Source organism: Alnus glutinosa, chromosome 13 (genome assembly GCF_958979055.1).
Source record: "Alnus glutinosa chromosome 13, dhAlnGlut1.1, whole genome shotgun sequence".
Lineage (NCBI taxonomy): Eukaryota > Viridiplantae > Streptophyta > Magnoliopsida > Fagales > Betulaceae > Alnus > Alnus glutinosa.
This window is the reverse complement of record NC_084898.1, coordinates 18,954,107-18,962,011: the sequence shown is the minus strand read 5'-3', so window position 1 is coordinate 18,962,011 and position 7,905 is coordinate 18,954,107. Positions and strand designations below refer to the sequence as shown.

The following is a 7,905-nucleotide window of genomic DNA, read 5'->3' as shown; positions in this document are numbered from 1 at the left end:
AATTGAGATTTTTCAAAGTTAAAAAATATAGTTGTAAAAGTGAGAAAAAATCAAGGGTGGTAAATAATATAATTTTTATTTTATTGTTTTACTGCTCACTCTTTCAGTCTTTCTTATAAAAATAAAAAATTAAATTAAATCCGAAGCATTGAAAAAACTAAAATACATATGCTGTAGTGTTTTTAAGGCACATAAGCCAAATCCTTATTTTATTGGTTTAAAATTGTATTTTTGTCTACGAAATCGCAATCTCAAACACTACTTTTCTACTATAGACGTTTAAAAGCCGGGGCAAGTTAATTAATTGAGACTTGCTTTCTTTCACCATCTAAGCTTTTCTGTCATTGATTTTTAATAAATAGATATTATTATAGTCACGTTCAAATAAAATAGTCATTTTAATCGCCCACTCCTACTCTTTTACTTTGGGAAAAAAAAAAAAAAAAGAAAAAAAAGTTAATTGGGACGGGATGATGACAATTTATGAACATGTCCTGATAGAGAGGCTGAGGCTTCCATTGAGAGTATAATGAGAGACCCAAATACGATGTTGCAAAATCCATTAATCCACCAAAGGGTGGATTGTGCTTCTCTTTGGTTGAAGACAAATTAAGATTGGAATTGGGTGGTGTTGGTCACCTTTCAATTTCTGGCTACAAAAAACTCCTAGAAAAGTTCAAACAAGGTTGAATCAACATTATTTATAATTTTCAGCCAAAGAAACAAAAGCATCTTTGAAGGTTGTTTCCTTCTCAAATAATTATTCTACCCTTTTTTTTTTTTTTTTTTTTTTGGACATCATGGGGGACTTTATGTGAAAAAAAAGAAAGCTCTTTGTTTTAGAGTCCGTTTGGGTTTGCGATTTTAAAAAGTGCGATTTAAAATAACGATTTTAACATGTGCGATTTGAAAAAAAGTGATTTTTAAAAACGCAGTTAAGCGTTTGGCAAAATCGCAGTTTAGCCTTTAAAATCGCGAATTTACCTTTAAAATTCTGCGTTTTCAAAAAAGCATTATCTTATCTGCGATTTGAAAAATCAGATTTTCTGCGTTTTCAAATAGCAATTTTTAAAAACGCAGTTCTCAAACGATCTATGTTCTGCGATTTGGTTTAAAATCGCACTTATTGTCTACGAAATCGTAATCCCAAACGCACCCTTAATTTAATAGAAGATGGGCCAGAAAATTGACTGGCCCTTTGGATTTAGAAGATCATTAAGAAGGAATAAATTAGATAAAATAAGTATGATTTGGCTCTATACTTAGGAGGTGTTTGGTACGCGAAATGACTATTCCATTAGAAAAATAAATGGTTGTTTTATCAAGAAAATGAATTGCTATTCCTAGGAACATAAGAATGTGAAATGAAATAATTATTCCTCAGTTTGGTGACCATACACATGCTCTAACTAGAATTAAATCAAAATTACTAAAATACTCACATTTTATTTTAAAGATAATTGATTCTTCGACTGTATATTTGGCGAACTCTAGTGGCCAGCTAATAGATTTCATCGAACTCTAGCTACATAATGGTGGTGGATTTTGGCAAACTTTGGCAACTGGCCACAACAGATTCCGAATATATATATATATATATATATATATATATATATATTTCTTTTTTTCTTTTTTTTTTCCAAAATATATAGTCTATTCCTAAAGGAATAACCATTCCTATAATTTCCTCAATTTATAGAATAGTCATTCTCATCCAAAGATAAAAAGCTTACCAAACTTTGAAATAATTATTCAATTCTACGGGTTTAATCCTTCTACCAAACGTACTTTTAGAGATTCAAGAATTGTAGTCAACAAACCAAAATAAAAATAAAATAAAATAAAATCACCTCCATTAATTGTCCTTTTTGGACAACAGTGATGAGATAAAGGCGTAACGAGTATAATTTTTTAAAAAAGAACAAAATTTTAATTCACATTTATTTTTCTGATTATTGGCACTAGTAGGCATAGGTCAGAAGAATCTCTCTAAATTTATGTTTTTTCAGACTCTCTGATTATTGCAAAAAGGTTTTTTCACTTCGCCTAAGCAAAACAATAACTAGAGGTATTTGTATAATCAATCATTTCGCTGCTTATTTACATTGTTAATTAGCATTTTGATTTATATTGCTAACAAGTTTCACTAATAAAAGATAATATTTAGTTAAAGTAGAAAAATATTTAGAGAGTTTGATATATATTTAGTGAATTTGAAAAGCAATTAGCTTAAAAAAAATTTAAAAATAAATTTAGAGAAAATTTAATGAGCCCGTTGTGAATTCTGAGCAAACTCAAATTGAAAGGAGTCTGAGCAAACTGGAATTGATCAATATCAATACTATATTCATATCATTCATCTTCTTAAATACATCATTCACAGATTATTCATCATTTACAATACAGATCAGAGGTCGTAAAGCAAAATGAATCTGAAACTCATATTTGCCAACTTTAATATAATTAAACCTGCTTCTTTAAATGTTTTCCGGTGATTAGAGATTGTGAAGTAATTAATTTGCAGTTTTCCATATTGTATCATTCTAGATGCTTCTGAGCAAAATATATTGTCGTACAATATATTGGCCTATATGGGGTTGATACATTGTATCAGTACTGTTTTCCTTAATAGTGAAAACGACAGTGATATAAAAGTTTCCTTAATATTCGATTAGACCGAATATTGATTCGGCTCCACCCCCTCCCCACCACCACAAGATTGATTCTCCTCATTTATAGCTTACGTCAATCTCAACATATATACTATATTTTATTTTATTTTATTTTTATCTCATCATAAAATAAAATAACTACGGCCTTACCTAACAACCCGAGCAACTTAAATCCATTCCTAAGGCTTAGCATCAGTTTAATCCACTAACCATCCAAGCAAACGATATCTCCTCTTCAAATCTATTATAACCAAAACTAAGAAAAACTAGATTACTAAATAAATAAATAACAAGCTTCTGACAATAACACCATTTATTCTAAGAGTCTCATTGTATCTTATCTCCACATAAACACAATTATTAGGCTAACAATGAACTTCTCAAATGCAGAAATTCTTAATCCGAACAGTTGAGCACTAATTTTTCTCAATTTAGTATCAAGAATAATTACGCACTTACCTCGCATGATAGTAACCTTACCCGGCATTAATACTTGATTTGAGCGTAGACATTCGCCTCGTAGTACGTGATCCTGATTTTGTTAAACCACTGCATGTTCCCAGCATTTCTCTATGTCGTCATTGCAGCGAAGGACAATCGATCACAGTAAGAAGGCGCTCATCCAACCAGTCAATCACACACATATTAGTAGCGAAAATAGTTGATCAAAAATTGGTAATAATCATGAAACTTATCATTATACTTATTCAAACTACAATCTAACCGATCTTAATCATTATGCCCAAAGTATCAACCTATATCTTAATCTGAACCATTAAGTACTAATTTTACTCAAATGATCGATTCTTTGATTGTTCAGAATTCCTATCTCCAAATTCCTAATTAACAAATCCACTGCTTACATATCCTCAAAATTCATAGACCAAAATATCAAATTTTATCAGGTCCTACAAATTAAAATACCTGAAGAATTAACAATCCATACCTCAAAACATTGCAGTCCATAATAATCCTCAATCGCCACTAATCAATCTTATCAAAGAGATTAAAAGAAAATCATCATATCCAAAAATCTTCTAAGACTGTCATATCCCTTGAACTTTAATTCCTTTGATTCTTTAGGGCTATGATCTTTTTCTTATCCTGCATAAATACTATTATCCTCATAGGTCAATGGATACAACCTTAACCTCAATCCAATTCAATTATGCCATTGACCAATCCTCAAATATGATAATTAGAGCATTTCTCAAACTTAAGATCTTCCGAAAGATTCATCTTATCATATGGATTATCTTATCCTCTAAAAACTCCAAACATTCCTCAATTACTAAATTCTAACTTCACTAAAGTTATCAGATCATAAGACTATAATTGCTCCAAGATCATCAATTTACTTGATCAACCTATTTCCTTATATGTCCTTAAAACACATGAATCAACATCTATAGATATCTTTGTTTACATCCACGAGTAAATCAAGTAATCTCAAAACTTCAATATTTATCTCTATGCACAAAAAATATCTATATGATGCTTAATACATTTATTGACTTAATATCCATAAATCTGACAAACTATCAAGCATCCGTATTTCTATAATCTATATCTCTAAAAGTATTTCATAAATCATGACTATACCTCAAAATATGGTGGTCATCAATACCTATCCATCCAAAACAAGTTGGTCTATAATTTGCTATTCCTCGAGAAAGATTGAACAACTTAACACTTTGGTAAACAGGTCTTGAAAACCTATCATACTTTGATACTGATCATAACTTACTCCTTAGTATTGATTCCAACTTAGAGACTTCAACCTTAATAAGATCAATCCTAGGGTTCACAAAGTCAATCTGCTATGATTGAAAATCCTATCCGCTCCCTAGATCTTATAGAAGTTAGACTCTAAAAAGATCTACTCCTACAGTCCATAGAGCAAAATGCTCTGATACCATGTTGTCACGCCCCCGTTTTTGGGATATAAGGGAAAACGTGAGTTTAAGTGCTAAAAACAAACATTATAAATGAAAGCGTGCATTTACAACTAAAAATTTAAAATTTCTACTCTCTTAAACCTTTCTATTTATAAATCTATACAAAATCATGAACTCCAAAAGGAACAAATCATACTATACAATATTAGGGTTTGGTTGGTTCATCACGAACTATCGCTCTCAGCGAGGTCTACGCCCTTACAAGGAAAAGTCTTCGTCTTACGGTTGTCATCTGGAGAGGGGTGGAGGAAGAAGGGGTGAGTTCGACAACTCAGTAAGGAAAATACAACACCAGGGGAAATAAAATATGCTATAAACCTTTATGCCAAAATCTTTAGTCATGCATAATGACAGATTTATTCTACTCACTTTTAAGAATTAATTTCACATATGATGAATTGCATAAAGTAAATTGAATTAGAACCTAAACCAATAGTATATTGATTTTAATTTATTTTAGATGATTTAAATGTATTTGAATATATTAAGATTACGATGATGTTTAGAAGTATGAATATGTGATTTTAGATTGAGTATAAGTTGGAGATTCAAGTTATGAAAATTTGTCTGGGAAGTGATATGCTAGGCTGCTTCTGTTTTATAAGAAAACACATATTAAAGCATGATTCATAAAGTGAAATGTATTGTTTTAGGACAGGTGGCATGACATATGAACAATTAAATAGAATTTGAAGAATATGAATAATGGTATAAGAATGACAGTTTATTATGATCCAGTATACTCTTTTTATCAGTTTTCTCTTTATTCCTTTCTCTGTGGTTTAACCTCTTATAGACTCTACACCGCCAATTCCCATGAGCGGCGCACGTTGGCTTTGTCCAAAGGACCTATAGACTCAGCCTGTCGTCACAGAGAAGAGTCGCCGGGTTGGGGGTCTTCCCTAGGTGAAGGCCAACCTCGGATGGTAGCACATACCGACTTGCGGTATGTTTGCCATGCTACCCTATACGGTACCGACCTAACTGTAGTAGTGCCTCAAGGTTAAACAATTACTGCACATAAACGTTTTCTGTAATACTGTAGGCTCTGCTTTATCTGTAAACTTTATTTCAAAACTGTAAGAGCTGCTTTTATAACTGTAGTCATGTGCAGAATTTAACTTTAGATTCTCTTTTCTTTCAAAACTGTATTCATAAATAGAGTCATTTAATTTGGAATGCTCTATAGTCATAACTTTCAAATGCTCTCTTTTTCATTATTGCATATTTCACAACTTTGAAATGCTCTTAATTATGACTGTAATTATGCATAAATCATAACTTTAAAATATGCTCTTAATCATATCTGTGAGTATGCATAATTCATAATTTTAAAATGCTCTTAGTCTTAACTATAATTATGCATAAATCATAATTCTTAAAAATGCTCTTAACCAAAACTGTGATTTATGCTCAAAATTCTTAAACAATATCATATGAGTAATAAAGCTTGGCATTAAAAATCGCATGAGCAACGCTTTGTAAAATTCTCCAACACTTTTTCAAAAGATTTATAATAAAATCTTGTTGGGGTTTTTCGGTGTTGTATCCCCTTACCTGGACTTTCCATTAGCGTCAGGGTCGAGCTTCTACCTAAATAAAACATAAGGATGAATTTAGAGGAGCGTTCTGATATTTCTAGTTTAAAACTTAACTAAGATATCTTATATATATATATATATATATATATATATTCTACATACAAAATCTCTATTCTAAATCTACTACACTTATGAAGACCATATTTCTATCCAACTAATATTTTCCTAGATAGAAATTCATTTCAACGAAGAAACACACCATATAATCATCTAGAGAAAATATCAATAATCATCCCACAACAACTAAGCTCATAATCAAGCCTAAAGCCATGGTTAAAACTCAACTCTAAGAATCACAAGTAATCGGTTACACGGCTAAATCGAAAATCCAAATTCACAAAAATTCCCAAAACAGTACACAGTCAAACTCATAAAAATTCTCCATATTTATAAATATGGCAGAACACCTCAATTCACCCAACTCTCAGAGTGATTCAGCAACTAAAATCAACACATCACTACTGACACATAAAATCAATACTTAAAACTTAGCTCAACCTAACAGTGGATTATTTCCATTCAGGAGTACACAGCCAATCTTCAAAACCCATAATACCACACAATCGGTTAAGAGACAAGAAACCCAATTCAGACTATAGCCAAAACAGGAGGAATATACACTCACTGCCAACAACCGGAATCACACCCAATCAGTTTAACAAGCCTCAACTAGAATCTCCCCACTGCCAAAACCTTTACAGCCAAATCAGAAACACAGGCAACAACAAAAATATTCATCATCAATTCCTAAATATCATGCATATTGATCAAATAGCACAATACCCAAATATACCTATTCAATCGGCCAGCACCCATGGAAAACCACAAAACAGAAAATACCAACAATGATATCTCCCACCAATATTCAATCACCACATAATTACCAAGAAATTACTCTAATTTAAAGAATAACTCACATTAAGAATTTTCATAGAAAATCCACCGACAAAACAGTAAAATCGGCAACAGAAAGGATCGCCGGAAATTCACCATCGAAGAATCGGGTTGCGGGTTGCACTACCGGGTCTGGCGGGTTAAGGTCGGGTTCTGGGTCACGGGGCTTCGAGTCTTCGTGGATCGGCCGGAAAAACACCTGAGCCCGCCGGAAATCGGCTTCTGGTTCGCCGGAAGTCCACCTGTACCGCCGGAAAATCACCTCGGACTCCACCACCGAAGGATCGGGCATCAGAGCTCTCGGGTCTGGCGGGTTGTGGTTACTCGGGTCCTCCACGATCGGCCGGAAATCGGCCTGGGCTCCACCGGAAATGCACTGCCACGCCGGTCTTTGGTTCTGACCACCGGGATCGCACACCTGGGTCGTCGGGTCACGGCCTCTTCCCGCTTCGTCTCTCTTCCACTCAATCTCTCTCTCGGGTTCTCTCTCTATCTCCGTTTCTCCTTCTCTCCCAATCTCTCGGCCTCATCTCTCTGTCTCTATACTCTCACTCTCTCTGCTCGTGTCTTGGGCGGAAGAAAGAAGAAGAAAGAAAAAGTAATGAAGAAGGAAAGAGGAAGAAGACCAAAAATAAAGAGAAAAGAGAAGAAAATTATAAAGGGATAAATGAACTTGCCGTGCAAGTTCTTCATTCTTTTTCTTTTCTTTTTTTTTTTTTTTTTTTTTTTTTTTTTTTTTTTTAACTAAGGTTACTTTTTATCCTAGTTAGATTAACCTTA

At 33.0% G+C, this 7,905-nt stretch overlaps 1 long non-coding RNA gene across 1 annotated transcript; it reads right to left on the bottom strand.

The window, feature by feature from the left end:
* Window positions 1–4,639: 4,639 nt before the first annotated feature.
* LOC133853688 (uncharacterized) lies at window positions 4,640–6,232 on the bottom strand. Its single transcript, XR_009896704.1, has 2 exons — window positions 6,188–6,232; window positions 4,640–4,862 (listed from the first exon to the last, which is right to left on the bottom strand). It is a non-coding gene; the product is annotated as an uncharacterized LOC133853688 (long non-coding RNA).
* Between the last annotated feature and the right edge of the window lie 1,673 nt (window positions 6,233–7,905).